This window comes from Protopterus annectens, chromosome 2.part0 (genome assembly GCF_019279795.1).
Source record: "Protopterus annectens isolate FY-2018-M chromosome 2.part0, PAN1.0, whole genome shotgun sequence".
Classification (NCBI taxonomy): Eukaryota; Metazoa; Chordata; order Ceratodontiformes; family Protopteridae; genus Protopterus; species Protopterus annectens.
In genome coordinates, this window is record NC_056728.1 from 1,578,908,487 (window position 1) to 1,578,924,522 (window position 16,036).

A 16,036-nucleotide genomic window follows, 5' to 3' on the forward strand; every position below is an offset into this window, starting at 1 on the left:
TCTTTGCCAAGGCATGAGCATGCTGGGGATGCCTCCTTCTGCCTACAGGGGCAGGCTCAGGATATTCTTCCTTCGAATTTCCCTGTGCCTGTGCTTGCCTTAGCAATGGTGGGGCACAGTGTGGCCCTCCCCCATGCTGTTCCTGCTGCAGCTGTTTCTGCAGGATCATATTGTGTAGCATGGCACATACTATAAACATTTGTGTACATGTAGCTGGAGAGTACTGTAAGGCTCCACCAGATATGTCAAGGCAGTGGAACCGTGACTTGAGCATCCCAAACACACTCTCTACAATGATCCTGGTTTGTGCATGTGCCTCATTATGATGTTCTTGTTCGGGTGCGTGTGCTTTTCTGATGGATGTCATCAGCCACAGCTCCAGTAGATGGCCATATGGGATGTCCCCCCTGGCAAACACCTGATACAGCTGTGAGCAATGTCAAATGTGGGAGTCTTGATAGCTTCCAGGGCTGTCAGCACACACATTCATGATAATGCCCTAGAAATCGCACATGACCTGGCAGTTGATGGAGGGGAAGCCCTTGAGATTTATGTAGACCCTACGCAGCTCACCGGGTGGTGCTCTGATGTGGATGTGCGTGCAGTCTATAGAAACCAACTACCTCAGGGTATGCTGCTATACAGTGGAAGAGATGCATACTTCTGGTCAATGCCTCACAGGTGGTGGGGAAATATATGTGCTCATTGGCATGTGGTGTCATGACATCCAGGAACTGGTGGAGTACCTTGGATGCTGATGCCTGTGAGACCCCCATGATATCTCCAGTTGGTCTTTGGAAGGTACCTGTGGCTAGTATTCTTAAGCCTACACATAACTTGGTATCCACTGGGATGGGTTCCCCTCTGTTAGTTCTGTGTGTGAGGTGTGGCTGGCACAGCTCAATGATTTGCTGTAGAATGTCCCTGTCCACCCTATAGTGCTCCACTATCTCCAGCTCATGTAGGCCCTGGTAGGTTACCCTGAGTCTCCACACTCTTCTCCTCCTCCTCACTGTAGGTCGGTTGTCAGCATTCACATCCTCACCACCCTCAGTCTCTTAGCACATATTGATGGAGTAAAGCAGCAGCAGCCTCTAACAATTTTAGTTAGTTTTGCCAGTTAAAAATCCCCTGTTTCTGTACACTGGTGGTGTAGAGTTTGTGGGAAAAAAACAGTCTGTAGGGTGTTTGCATAGTTTATAGTAGTGTGCTGGGCTGCTGCATGTCTAATTGGTTGATTCTGATACATTCCACCTGCCAGCTATGCTAGTTCTCCTTGAGTGCCTTCCTACTGCTGTTTCCCCTTCCCAGTTCCTCCCTATTTAACCCCCAAGGTGCACCGCACATACCCAGTTCTCAAATGTAAACAGTGCTGTCATTTTCTCTTTTTTTTTTTGTTTAAAACCCGGTGCGTGGCACGCACACCCATTTAGGCTATGTACACACTGCTCAGGCACATCTGACACACCCCCTTCCTTAGCTGTGCTTAGCTAAGGGCAAACACAGGCCACAGAGCTCCAATCAGCTTACAGCAAGCATGACACACCCCCTTATGAAGTCATTCAGCTCTTACACTTGCACTGTTGTATTGCTGCACCTACATGGTTAGGTACAAGCTGACACTTTGGAGAAATATGTGATTCAGTACAACTCCCCTCATTAGCATACCCCAGTGTGTAGGTCATTAGTTACTGCACTAAAATGGACCCTTTCCCCTTGACAACCAGTGCTCCCTGGTATTGTTTGCATTCTGCATGCCATTGACTATAATGGCAAAATGCAGAATTAACTTAAAATTGACTTTTCTCTTTTTATTCATCACAATCCAGTTTGCACGCTGCTGCCCTATGCTTAAACAGCCAAGCTCGGCCAAGAAAAAAAAAGTTTAATTTTCATATTAATCACATTTTTATGTTGATGGCGTTATATCTGGCCATTGGCATGTCTAATGTACATAATACATGCTTTTTCATTAGCTGTCATACCTCCATTTTGTCAGTTGCAGAAATGTACTCATTTATTTTCTGAATACATTTATGCATGACACTGTTTTAGCACGGAGACCTGGCAGCTTGGTGAATTGCAAAATCACCTCATTTGCATGTTTTTTACCAGTAAATGAGGTGATTTGCATATTTGCCTGTTTTCTGTGCTAGAACAGTATAGGACCACTCATGCAGGTGAAAACAGCACTTTCCTGAATCACTCAGCAGCTATTTTCCATGCAGGAGCTCCTACAGTGTTCCTGCATGGAAAATACGGCTTCCTGAATCCCAAGGAGTATGAGGTACTGTTGTACACTCTTGAGAAAGACAGTACAAGGTGCTGTTGTACACTCTTAACAGAGACAGTACGAGGTGCTGTTGCACACTCTTTAAATGAGAAATGCTGATGAAGAAATGACTGAGACAGGTTGTCAATGGTATAAAAAATTATACAGACTAGTCTTAGCATGTCTGAATTAGTAATAAACAATCAATATCACTTGGGAAAATATTGAAAAGAGGTTTTGCTGAGTTTGGAATTACTTTTGTTCCTGCTGAGGATTATGGACTTAATCTTATTATGAAGGTCTTTGTAGACAGTGTGATTGTAGTGGATTTCTTTCCCAGTTGATCTCATTCATGCATGATCCTTGTTGATTCAGAACAAGTTTTTGATTGTCTATTTTTTTGTGCTATATGAAGGCCTTGCTGTTTCAGAGTACAGATTAGTAACAATTAAAATGATCAACAACAGCATCTAACCCTTAAGTGGCAGATGCAGGAGCAATCAAAATGCAAAAGGACTATGGTGACTGAAGAATGACAGATGTATTCGTATTTTTGTTGTGGTATAATGGCAGTTTCTTTTTATTTTTATTATGGAATATGAAAAATAAAGATTAGGAAAGCGATCATTCTTAAGTATGGCTATCTTGGGTAGAGGAGATTACCCTATCTAAGGGTAAAATAAGAGGGCACTAGAGTTAATGGATGATGGAGGTTGTTTTGCATGTATGGCAGTGAAAAGTAAAAGGTTAAGTCTATCATAGCATTGGCTGAAGTTGCAGCAGTATGCAGTCAAATCCTGGAAGAGGAATTTAAGGGTCATACTTCCTACATTTTTGAGGAAGTGTTAGGAATAGGTTCCAGAATTGGAAAACAAAAGGTTGGTTGTGGCATTTAGAGACATGATAATTGGTTAATGCAACTGGAGATTTTAGAAGAACTGGAAGACCTGGAGGTAGACAGTACACATGGATCAGATACATGTGCTTCCTCTCAAAGTCCTGACTGAAATGTGTGAGTTTGGAGCAGTAGCTATCCTCCAGGAGAACTGCTTAGAAGTGTGAGCAATTTGCAATACAGAACTATAGGGTATCAGTGAATGTGAAGCAAGACTAAGGTGCCATTCCAAAAATAAGGTCTGAGAAGGTACCTTACTGTTGCATGTCTGAAATTTCTCTTAGGTAACTGGATGGAATCATTTTCTGCAGTTGGGTTTGTGAGGATCTTAATGACTACATTTCAGTGTCACTTTATGGAGAAGTTTAAAATGTCCTGCATTATCCAGTATTAGACTTGTACCATGGAAAAGGCAGACAGAAGGAGCCCTTACAGTGAGCTTGTTTAAACCTTGTGAAAAAAAAAAGCATGCTAAGGATATTTGTGGCTGACTTATATATAGTGATATGTGCAAAGCACTGGACTGGCAACATTAGGTTGTAAAATGAAACAAGATTTGTTCAACAGAGAGATGACTAGCAAAGTATGGCATTGGCTTATCCTGTTTCCTGGTCCATGCTGGTAATGTTATTGCTAATACAGGGTGCTAATTGGATTGGAGAGCTGAATTCTGTAGAGATAATGCCAGGCTGAGATCACTGACAGGTTGCACACATAAAGGCAGATCTTGAAATACACTCAGAGGTGCAAATAGTAACAGCTGTGGTTAAGTTCTGAAGTGCTTCCTACTGCTGCCACAGTTGTATACTTGTTGGCTTGCATGTGTCGAATCTACTATAATTCTTTGTGGTAGAATAAGTGGACATGACCCACAAAAAGAATGCTGTGCTAGTTCGTATTTCATTCTTACCATTTATTTGTCCATTTCTATGCCTGTTCTGTACTGCTCCCATTTGTCATTTTGACAACCCATGACCTACTCATAGTTATCACTTTAATTTTCTGTCCCAGGTATCCAGTCTTTCATGTTAAGACAAATTTGCCCCCCCCCTCAAATTTTGTAGATTTATCGAGATAAGTTATATAGCACAGGGCAACAATAGTTCATCAGGCTGGAAAACTCTAGAAAGAACTTGAGATATTCCACAAACAGCCACATAAAGTTTTGAACTGAAAAAGTGGCTACAAATTATACAGTTTTAAAAATGATTGAAAAGTAGTTCAGAAACTCTGGTGACAGAAAATAAGAATGGTCCTAATTTGAGAATCTCACTATGAAAACACATTTTTGTAAAATAATATTCCTCATACATTTTAACAACTTCACAAGTAAGCCATATATATGCATGTCAAATAATATAATTGAAATTCCTTAAGTATCATATTCATTTATTCTTTGCCAGCTGAGGTGGTCCTCCTAGGCTAGTGGCCACTTTTCAGGGGATGCCAAAGGTGGCATTTGTACTACTAGGAGGAATTTGGCTAGAGCATTGGGGAAATTCCCATATTCTTTTCTGATAGGTGCCATGGGATCTTTTACATCCCATTGAACTACCAGCAGCTCAGGCAGATGGGAACTTCCGTTAACATTTCATTCAAAACACAGCACACTCAGGAGTGCAGCAGCCCCTAATAATGCATTGCAGTACCAGCAATCCAAGCACCTAAAATAGGAACAGAACCCACAGCCTTTTGGGCTTCCATCACCAGAGATGAGTATACTACCTGTTGTGCTACTGCCATTCAAGTTTAAGCAGTAATGTTAAATTAATAGTATACAAATATAAATTTAAGTAACAGTGAATAGAAATACAGACATTCTTAAAAAAATTGGCCTAGGAACTTGGTTTCTGTGTCATCTTTTTCATTATTATCCATTGCTCTGAACTGTCCCTTATTTTGTCTCAAATATTTAGTCCGTTCCTCTTCACAGTTTTAGTTTTCTGGCAAATCATGGAGAACTGCACTCTCTAAATAGTTAAGCTTTCAGGGTTTACATCCTTCAAAAACGCTTGTTAATGCCAATGCAGTTATTCTACTAACTTTCTAAGTTTATAAATGCTATGTTTAACATCTGTCTCTGATTTTTGGGCCTATGTCCATCCCTACTTTTGGCTTTTTTGTTGACTCATACTGAGAGTTCGAGAGCATTTGTCTTGTTGTAAATGAATACACATACCATAGTAACATATTGTGATTTACTGAAAGTATAGCCACTGTTTTAAAACTTATGAAGTCACTCTGTACTGCTGTATAATGATGCAATCTGCTACTGACATGGGTGGTACAGCTCTGTTATTGTCAGTCCGCATGCAAAGTGCCCATGTACCTTTTTGTCAGACCTCTTCCTTTGTGCAGTCATGGATAAAAGGAATCATTTTGTTCTATTCTTTTTTGCATAAGGAAAGTGACAAGAGATTGACTGAGCTTATTTCCCTGGTATTACCGTTAAATCTCACAGTATGTCACTTGCTTATTCACAGCTCTTGCTGTAGGAAAAAATACATTGTAACAGAATTTTAAGAACATCTGCTCATGAAAATGCTTACAGAATAACAAATGCAGAGATTGTAGGAAGAGACTCTGGTCAGCCAGTGAAATAAATTACCATTTAAAAACCCTGCTGTGATAGTGAGAATAATGCAGGAAGCAGGGGATGTCAATTACTAATCAGTCATCCATACTAACAGAGAGAAGACATTTAACTCCTCTATTTCCTGTATTTGAGTTAAACGACTAGATGAAAATGTTGCATCTGCTCACTTAGTTGTGTTTTAAAGACTGCCAGAAACAATTGCCTGTGTTTTACTATTGATTTACACAGAAGCAGATTTAATTTAAAAGTACCCAGAGCTTCCGCTGAAGGTTATCAGTGTAGACAAAGTACTGTGTCCACCTAATTTTCATGTGGGCATGTTTGCAATTTACTTAGTGCTCTAAGACTACTGTAACATTGTTTTTGAATGAACTTTCACATCTGTTTCCATCTGTTGCTTTACTCAATGAGACAGAAGTGAAAAACATGAAATCCAAATGTTTCGTTCAGATCTTTTAAAGAAAGCATATGTGCATCAGAAATTTTTGCTTAATGATGTCATTCCTTTATCGATATAGTACACATCCTTTGTATATTGTGCAAACACATACTTAAGAGCAGGCTTTAATAATTCAGACAGGACTATTCAGATAATGTTGAATTAGATTGTCATTTGTAGTGGATGATTCAGTTAAATACACAAAATGAAGATCCCTGCAATACATACTTTAATAACCAAGTTTTTTTTTTCATTAAGAATACTCCAAGTTTGGAAAAAGTTGTAACATCTGCAGATATGACTCCCTTTCATTCTTCTCTTGATAGTATTGATAATAAGAGTAAAGACCTGGATTTATAAGTAAAATAAACTGCCAGATGCCAAGGAAAGCAAAGGTTAAAGACTCGATTAAATGGGGCTGCAGCAAAATGATTGCATGTTTTAGAAATGTTGAGAAATGATTATTGGCTCCTGTCTGTCCTTGATTGGTTATTATTGATTAAAGTATTGACATGCAAGATTTTAACCTAGTATTAGAAGTTTGATGGAAATTCATTACACTGTTTATCCTTGGTGATATGAGTTGAAACATGCAGGGGCAGTTAAGGACTGATGAGCCAACATTAAAGAAAGGTGTTTGTGTGTTGAGTAACAAATTAATGGAATTCTGTCCTGTCAATCAATGTCCAATAACAACAGTTTCTTCATTTTGGCAGAACCTACTATTTTTAAAGTTGATAGCATGCATATGTTTAAATAAGTTAGACCTTGCAATTTTAGTGAGCTTTTCACAATTGTAACAGCATGGAAATAATACAAGTACACTGGGCTTTTCTTTCTTTGTTCCTTTATTTTTACTTTTACATCATTCCCAGGCCCCATTCTTTGGCATAGCTACTTTTTAGTTGAGCTCTGAGCTATAATATTTGGCTGTTACTATACTAAGGCATCTTGCACACAGATGATGAATTCATTGTAAAATGAGTTTCAGTGGATATTCCAGGGCAGTTTCCTGGTCCAAAAGGATGTTGACTGGATTCTGTTTAGTTACGGCTATCTCTTATAGAAGGGGATAATAACAGCTAATGATAAGTTATCTGTAGTTTGTGGCTCCATCTTGGACACCCTGGCATTTAACAAAGAGAATGAAATACAATATTATAAAGTAAATGAACAAAAAATGTGAAAGATAAATGTTGTCTGTTGTTTCTCTAACAACACATTGAGTTTTCAGTAGCAGAGCAGTGGTTTCACTTCCTGAGAATGGTTAAGGTGTTTACCACACAGACACAAGGTACAGGGTTTAATTCTCACCTTTGAGAGAAATTGGCTAGGCTTAAAATGACCCACAAGGACAGCTAACTTATCTACCTATGATCTTATGAACCCTGTATATCTACCTATGATCTTATGAACCCTGTATATCTACCTATGATCTTATGAACCCTGTATATCTACCTATGATCTTATGAACCCTGTATATCTACCTATCATCTTATGAACCCTGTATATCTACCTATGATCTTATGAACCCTGTATATCTACCTATGATCTTATGAACCCTGTATATCTACCTATCATCTTATGAACCCTGTATATCTACCTATCATCTTATGAACCCTGTATATCTACCTATGATCTTATGAACCCTGTATATCTACCTATCATCTTATGAACCCTGTATATCTACCTATCATCTTATGAACCCTGTATTAGAAGTCAGTTTAAGCAGCAGCTTACAAGAACAAGAAGTTGTTGATTTTTGCTTACTATTCCCTCCACCTTTCAGAAGTTCATGCTAGATCTTTTTGTACCTACTTTATTTTCAGATAAAAGCTAACTGGTGACAGTTTACTGTTTATAGTCAAAATGAGTCTTGAAAAAGAAAGAAAAATATGTATGGCATGAATTTATTTTGAGGGTTAGGCTTTTAACACAGAGACCTCATATTTTAGCCATTCTTTCTCAAAGTGGTGTACTCTAATAAATTGCAAGACTTTTTGGGTACATAACCACATTGCTTATTTGCTGATTATATCACATGGATGAGTCATCATTCTGATGATGGAGAGAAAGTAGCTTCACTGTACCCGGAATTAGAATAACGTATAACATTGATCACAGATACATTGTAAGTAATATGAAATAACCAGGATTCTATAAGTGACGTTGATGAAAATATCTTTGAGGAATTAATGCTTTTATTACCTGAAGTCTAGCTATGCAGCACCTTGCTTCACTGTCATTAAATGTAAAGGGAATTTCTTGAGAATCCTCACACCTCACTTGTATGTAAGAAAAAGTAAATGTAGCTACTCAAGTTTAATGGGAAAATGACAAATGTTAGGTCTTATAATGTTATTAATTTTTAGTAGTATTACCAGATCATCTATGTAGATTGCAATATAACTTAAGCCCATCTTAAGTAGAAAGTACCCCTAAGCAATTCATTGTGATTGCGATTTTTGTTGACCCTAACAATTTCATGTTTAGGCTGTGTTCCTTTGTCTATCAGTTCACTTTTCAGTAAAACATGGAGGACTGCTCATCATACAGGCTATTGCTGAAAGCTTGTATAACTTACCCGGAGATTTTATGGACATGAATTAAGTTATATTAGATAAGAAAGTGCAGATAATGAAATCATCTGCACACAGGGTTAGAGGATTCTGTCTCTACATAAAACAATTATTTTTAGAGAGTTGTCCTTTTCAAGAAATGGTTTCAATGGATGAACTATTAATGAGAAGTGAATTGATTAGACAAACCATATACATCGTTCATATAGTTAAGGCAAAACTATTCTCTTGTCAGCAGCAATGAAACTGCATACGTGAACAATTTGGAAGTCGCTCATGGTCAAAAGCCACACAAGAAAAATTAAGTTTTTTCCCTCTAAGTCCCTGTTTTATAATTTGCCTCGATTACTGTAGAGAGATGAATTTGAAATTACATAAAACAAGTCTCTGTTTTATAATTTGTACTTAACCTGGGTTCTGGCAGAAAGGTGAATTTGTAATTACATAAAACATCATATCACTGCATGCAGTTGTGGATGAATCATTTGTTTGTGCACACAGTGGGTGCAAAGAAGTGAATGTGAACAGAGTAACCCATAGCAGCTGTGGCTATGAGTATGAGAGAGAGTGAGAAAAAAATTAAAATTACTAAGGAGAAATAGCCGTGTAAAAAAGAAATAGGTTAGCATTTAACTATTTGCCCAGGAATTACTCAGGGAAGCAAGGATATAATCTATACATGGACAAAGTAGTTATGAGTTTAAGGCTACCTCATACACTTATATGTTATATACTTCAACTCTTCCTGAAGTCATGGAGTATAATGTCACAAGGGCCTGATTCCAAAAGACTTGTTGTCAGTGTAAGTGACCACTTGCACTGACTGCAAGCTGAGATCAAGTCTTTGGAATCTAACCTCCAGTGTAAGCCTGTTTATAGATAGGCCTTATACCAAAGTAAGTCACTTACACTGACAGCAGCTCTTTTGGAATCTCGCCCTAAGTGTTTCATACTAGGACTTTAATTTCATATAGAAATTCAGAAACTGGGTTTTATTCTGAATGACCTATGTAGTGGGGATTTAGTACTCTACATTAGAAATAGAATCCATAAATCTAAGCAGCAGACTCAATTTAAGTCACAGTTAGCCTTGGTAAAAAATCAGTCATAGTTTGATTAGATTGCTGAACTTATATTGATCTGAAGCATAATTTCACAACCCTTCCTGTCAGGTGGATGATCATAATCCCTAAATATCTAAACTTTTTTAAATAACAGGAAATAGAAGGTACATGCATTTGACCCAATTGCACATAAAAATAATTTGAAGACTTTTTATGGAATGATTTGGGGAAGAGTCTCACCATGTTTGATTATTTGGTTTGCAAATATTGTAAAGTGGCTAAAATAATGATGGATGGTTATTGCAGAATGTTTACCCTACAGTAAAATCTCATTTGAACAGGCTGTCAGCTGTTTTTCCATATCAGCTACTATGAAAAATAGAATGGCTCTTGTAAGACTTTCCAATAGCATTTGATTGATAAAACTATTCAAATACTGAGCGATCAAGAGCTTAAAAAATAGAGACAGAGACAAAAAAGTTATGTTTGCCAAGCAGACATATTTTTGCATATACATCTGCTGGGTGTTGCACTGGAATGGTTGGATTAATATGTTTGTGAAAAGGAAGTAGGAAGTTGAGAGTAGGGAAAGTTTAGAAGGAAGTGAGGTAAGGGCGCCAGGAAATGAGGCAGTTTATATATTACAAACGTCATCGGTAGGCAGGTCACCTTGATGTGGGCGTTAGAAACACACCCATCCCACTTTCCCTTTAACTATTTTGTATAAAAAAGATGGGCCCTCAGATTCACTATACTTCCGTGCAGGACTAGCTTAGTCTTGCATGGAAGCGGCCATTTAGGAGCAGGATGGCAGCGCACCATGCATAGGTAATGAAGGCACGCTGCCTGAGCTCCTAAACTAACACGGAGCATGTACAAGTGCAGGAGGCGTTTCTGAGAGCAGAGCTCTTAGAATATACATGCCCCAGCAAGCAAGAACAGCAAGTTAGCAATAAGAATGAGCGAGACTGCTCATAGGTGTCCGCATACTCCCAGCAACATCCCCCCAAGTTTATAAGAGCAATAGTTAAAATATAAAATATAAACAAGTTTTTCTTTTTTTATCAAACAGATACAATTTAACTGTAGGTGCATGGGTTTGCCCATTGCTTAGCTACGCTTACTGGAGCTTAAATGGCACAAGAGGATAAAAATCAATATATATGCAAATGAAGCAGTACTGCAATAGTGTAGTGGGCAGAGCATTCACCTTATGAACAGTTATTCCCTTTTCAAATCTCACCCCAGTACATTCCATTTTCCATGTCAAATCACTTTACGAACAATATTTTTTGTTGCATAACCTACTAAATAACATATATTTGTGAAATGGAGTACTGCATTAAATGCAGATGTGAGGTGTCATTGTCATAATGTTGTAAAATCCACAGATAATCACAAGTGCCCCATACAGTATATGTACACAGGAATCAGGGATACAAATCGAAGGTACAATGTGTAATAAATGATAAATCCATAGAGTGTCCAAATCCACCACCTTCCCAAGAACCATTTTACATTACTGTCTAAATTAGTGTGGGGGTAAGCAGGAGTAAGCATTATTAAGCAAGAGTAAGCACTATTAAGCAGTAGTAAGCAGGAGTAAGCATATTTAAGCAGTAGTAAGTGGGTTTAAGTCCGTTTGTGCGGGGATAAGCAAAACGCACACAAGTTAAGCAATATTGAAGCTAACTCTCTGTAAGCATATTTAACCGGAAGTTAGCATTGCTTACCTTCATGCAAACCCATGCAAACCTGCTTACAATTGCTTAAAAGTGCCTTAATCACTCTGTATACAACAGCCACTGTTCTGGCCAGAAACAAAATAAACAACCCTTGCAGGTCTTGAACCCAGGAATCTGTACAGTATAGTCACAGTAGTTAACCACTAAGCCATCACAGAAACACATAAAATTGATGTATCATCAAACAGATCCTCACTATAGGAATATTAAACAACATGTGAAAGGAATGTATATACAGTTTTATGTTATATAACCCACTACATAACATAAATATGTTAACTGGAGTACTGCATTAAGTCCAGATGTGAGGTGTCATTGTGATAAAGTGTTGAAATCTCCTAATAAACACAAGGACCCCATACAGTGTATGTACACATGAATAATGGATACCAAACACATATATAACATGTAATGAATAATAAATCAACGCCAAACCGCAAAAAGTATGCAAATTAAAAATTAAGCAACGCTAAGCATTGCACAGCCCAGCTTAGTAGGTGTAAGCAATGTGTAGGCCTGCTAAATCAGTTTGCCCATTGTATACCCCTTTAAGCAGTGCCAACCTTATATAAGCAGGTTTGCCCATCACTTAGCAATTTTAAGACTGTCCAATCATGGCCAAGTGCAGGAAATTGGCTCTATTTAAACCCAACAGGGGGGAATACATCTCATAACTGGTTGCAGCTTCCTCCTGTAGGCACTATGACTGGTATGGGAGAGGGTGTGTGCTTTCGGGCACAGTGCTGGGGCATCCAGGAGTCCAGAGTCATGGCAGGACTCCTTGTGAAAGACCATGACCAGAGACTGCTGCAGGGCTAGTACCAGGGTTCCCAATACAAAGCGGAAGCCTGGGACCATCTCGCCCATGACCTCACCAGTGCCACTGGCATACCCCGAACTGGTGAGCAGGTCAGGCATCACTATGCCGACCTGAAGTGGAGAAATGAGGATCTCTTAGATCAGTGGATCCAAGAGGTTAGGAGGACAGGGGATGTCCCAGCCATGTGTATCAGTCCACTACCTGTTTAATAATTGCCAGCTCATGTATATTATAGATAGGTATGGCTAAATATTCCTCTTATATCTTTCACAGTGGTAGATGAGTGGGCTGCGAACTAGGAAGCCCATGCCTGTAGATTGCAGTGGTTGCGATGCGAGGCAGGTTAGTAATACTCTTGCATGTACTGTCAAAGGAAATAAATCTAAAGGTAGTAGAAACTTAATCTCCTGCATAAAACCTGTATTGTTTAGGGCATGTACTGCATACACCAGAGAATGTGGCAGGAAGAGTCTCACATAGGTTGTATGTAAATAAAAGCATAATAGCCTGACAATAAAGATCTAACTGCTGGACTACATGTGTTTGCTCTGGTATCATATGGTAATGTAGAGTTGCAATCTCTTAATAGTAGTGTTGTATTAAGTACTATTACCCACACTGTGCTAAATAAATAAAATGTGTAGAAATGTCTGTATATAACTGTTGTAATCACAAGAGGTCATATAGTACAACTGAGAGAGACTTAGACAGAAAACTGTGAACAAGTCAACAACATAATCCAAATAGCACACTCAGCTGAGACATGAACTGTTGTATTTTTAGCATACACAGCCATGGTTCGAATCCTGGGAGTTATAGTAGGCTGTATGCAGAAGCATACCCCACAACTGTACAGATATGTCCAGAATGTCTAGTTATTTGGCCCATATCCGCTGCCTGTCACCCTGTCCCCCTGGCAAATCAGTGGGATGATCCCAGATGTTTAGGCAGCAAATAAGAAATACAACTGATTGTCAGACATCTATAAGAACAAACCTGTTACTCTAGCAACTACCCAAAATGTTATGAGAGTAATAAGACAAGTATGTCCCATCTCCACCCCCTTGTTGTGAAGCTGTGACCAGAGTGTGTGTGGTAACAGAGTGAGACATATGTGCATAATACTAATGTGGAATCTGGTAATATGTGTGGCAACATTCAGGTAGTGCTAACAAACATTGCCCCCACAGGTCTGTCAGATACGAAAACTGTGCCTAGAAATAAAAGATTGATATCCTGTACTAGTACTGTTTACTCTTGTATTGTATGGCATTGTTATTGTAGCAGTTGCTCTGAATAATAAGGTATTACCCATCACTGTCACCCACACTGTGCTACATAATAAAACTTCTCCGCAACAAATAACTTAAAGTTTAATAAAAGACTTGGTTTTTTAACATCAAGGAGAGACAGTTTGTGTCCACCGAGGCGTGTGTACAGTATGTGGAAACAGTGGTGACTGGTATCGGAGAAAGAGCGGTGTGAGTTATTTGTTGCGGATAAGTTGCAAGTTTTCCACAGTTTCGTTTGGTTTCTACATAATAAAACTGTCCAGGAAATCCTGTATAAAAGTGTTGTAATTAAAAGGTCAGATTGTAAAACCACAGGAGACTTATAAACAGAAATCAGAGAAGAGATACACAGTAATATCTATATAGCAAACCAACTGTGATGGATCCTGTTTTATTTTTAGCTGACACAGCCATGGTTTGAATCCTGGGAGTGGTAGTAAGCTGTATGCAGAATCATACCCCACAAGTGTACAGACTTGTCCAGAATGTCCAGTTAATTGGCCCATATCTGTCGGCTGTTACACTCTCCCCCTGCCATATCAGTGTGCTAATCTCTGATATGTAGGCAGCATTTCATGTTATATAACTGACTGTCAGGCCTGTACATATTTGGAAAATGTCAATGAAAACAAACCTGTCATTCTACAACTCACAAAAGGTTTAAGAGGGCAATATTCAAAATATGTCCCGGTTTACCTGCATGTGGTCAAGACATGCCCAGAGTGTGTGCAATAAGAGATGGACAGGTATGTGCATAGCAACAACCTGGAATCTGGGAATATGTGTAGGAACAGTTAGGTAGTGTTAACAAACAATACCTCCACAGGTATACCAGGAAAGAGGTGTATACTGCAGGTAAAACTCAGTTCATGTATATAGTTGTCTACATCCATACAACTGTCCAAACTAAGCCCATAGGGTAGTGTACTAATACCTGTAAGGTATAGATCACAGCACTGACTAGGAAAGTAATGAGAACTACAGGAATATACTAGTTGTTAATTGACCTCTCCCCCCCCCCCCACCATAGCTGCAACAATAAACTAAATACACAACTCAATCGGTAAGTGCTCCATTAAATATACTGTTGGGACATATGTCCTAATGTTTGATAAATACTTAAATTTGTTTCTATGCATGTGCCATGTTGAAATACTCCCACATTGGTGGCATACTGCCATCAATGTACCTGCATGCTGTTGCAATGGCCACTGTGGGTCTATATATGCATGTGTTCTGTTTGCTATGCAACTGTTCCATATCTGGTGTTTTGGGTTAATGGGAATATTTATGCATGCTGTTATACCAAATCCTGGAATGTGTTGACTATTACTAACCCACATATGTTGTACAATCAAAACACCATAGCAGGTTTGGGAAGGCCGGTCCCAGCGGACCCACCTGTCCTACCTCATCTGGCCATGGCACTGGGCATCAGCATGTCTGGGGCCCACCCCAGGACCTCCTCGTCCGCTGGTCCTGCACCACCCTTGAGTGGAACTTCCTCAGGGGCTGGGGCTCACCCCCCTGGGAGTGGGCACGGACAGGACACTGTCACCCATCGCCATTTCTGGGACGTGGTGCATAGCGTGCTCCGCAGGGAGTTTGGAGAACTGCTACACCAGCTTGAGGGCCATGTGTCACAACTAGAGACTCAGCCTGTCCATCCTACTCAGCCCTCAGCACAGCCAACATCAGGGCTGTGGAGGAGCAGTGGTGACTGCCCATGGGTGGGGACCTCAGTCTCACTGTATCCACTAGGGGGCTCATGGGCTTCCAATTTCCAAACACCCCTCCCCATCAAGGTGTTTACACCCACAAGTGTCATATACCACCCCTGTATGCTGTCTTGTCTGTCTTGTCGGTTATCCTACCCAACCTACCTCCCCAAATATACCTACTATTCCTCCCCAACATCCCACTCTCACTTGAAAAAAAGGGCAATCTGTTCCCAAATAAAGTCTCACCCCGTACATAGCTGTCCATTTCGCACACATGTCCACTGGACATATGTAATCTGGTCTAATTGGCTTTACAGCATATTATTGTTGTCCACACCCCCCTCTCAGGGGTTTGAGTGTCCAAATCTATCTCCTAATTCAGTGTATACGTACAGCTGTTGCTGTAGAAGAAATGGGCATCTATGGACCTTCCCTACACCTGTCCTGCACATCTCTAGCTATTTTCCCTACTATCTTTCACTCTTTGTGCCCCTTTTTCACCACTTTCCTATCAACCCTTTTTCATTTCTTTTAAAGAAATTAGTGCGAGGGTAAGCGGGAGTAAGCAGCAGTAACCGAGTTTAAGCTTGTTTGCGTGGGGGGTAAGCAATGG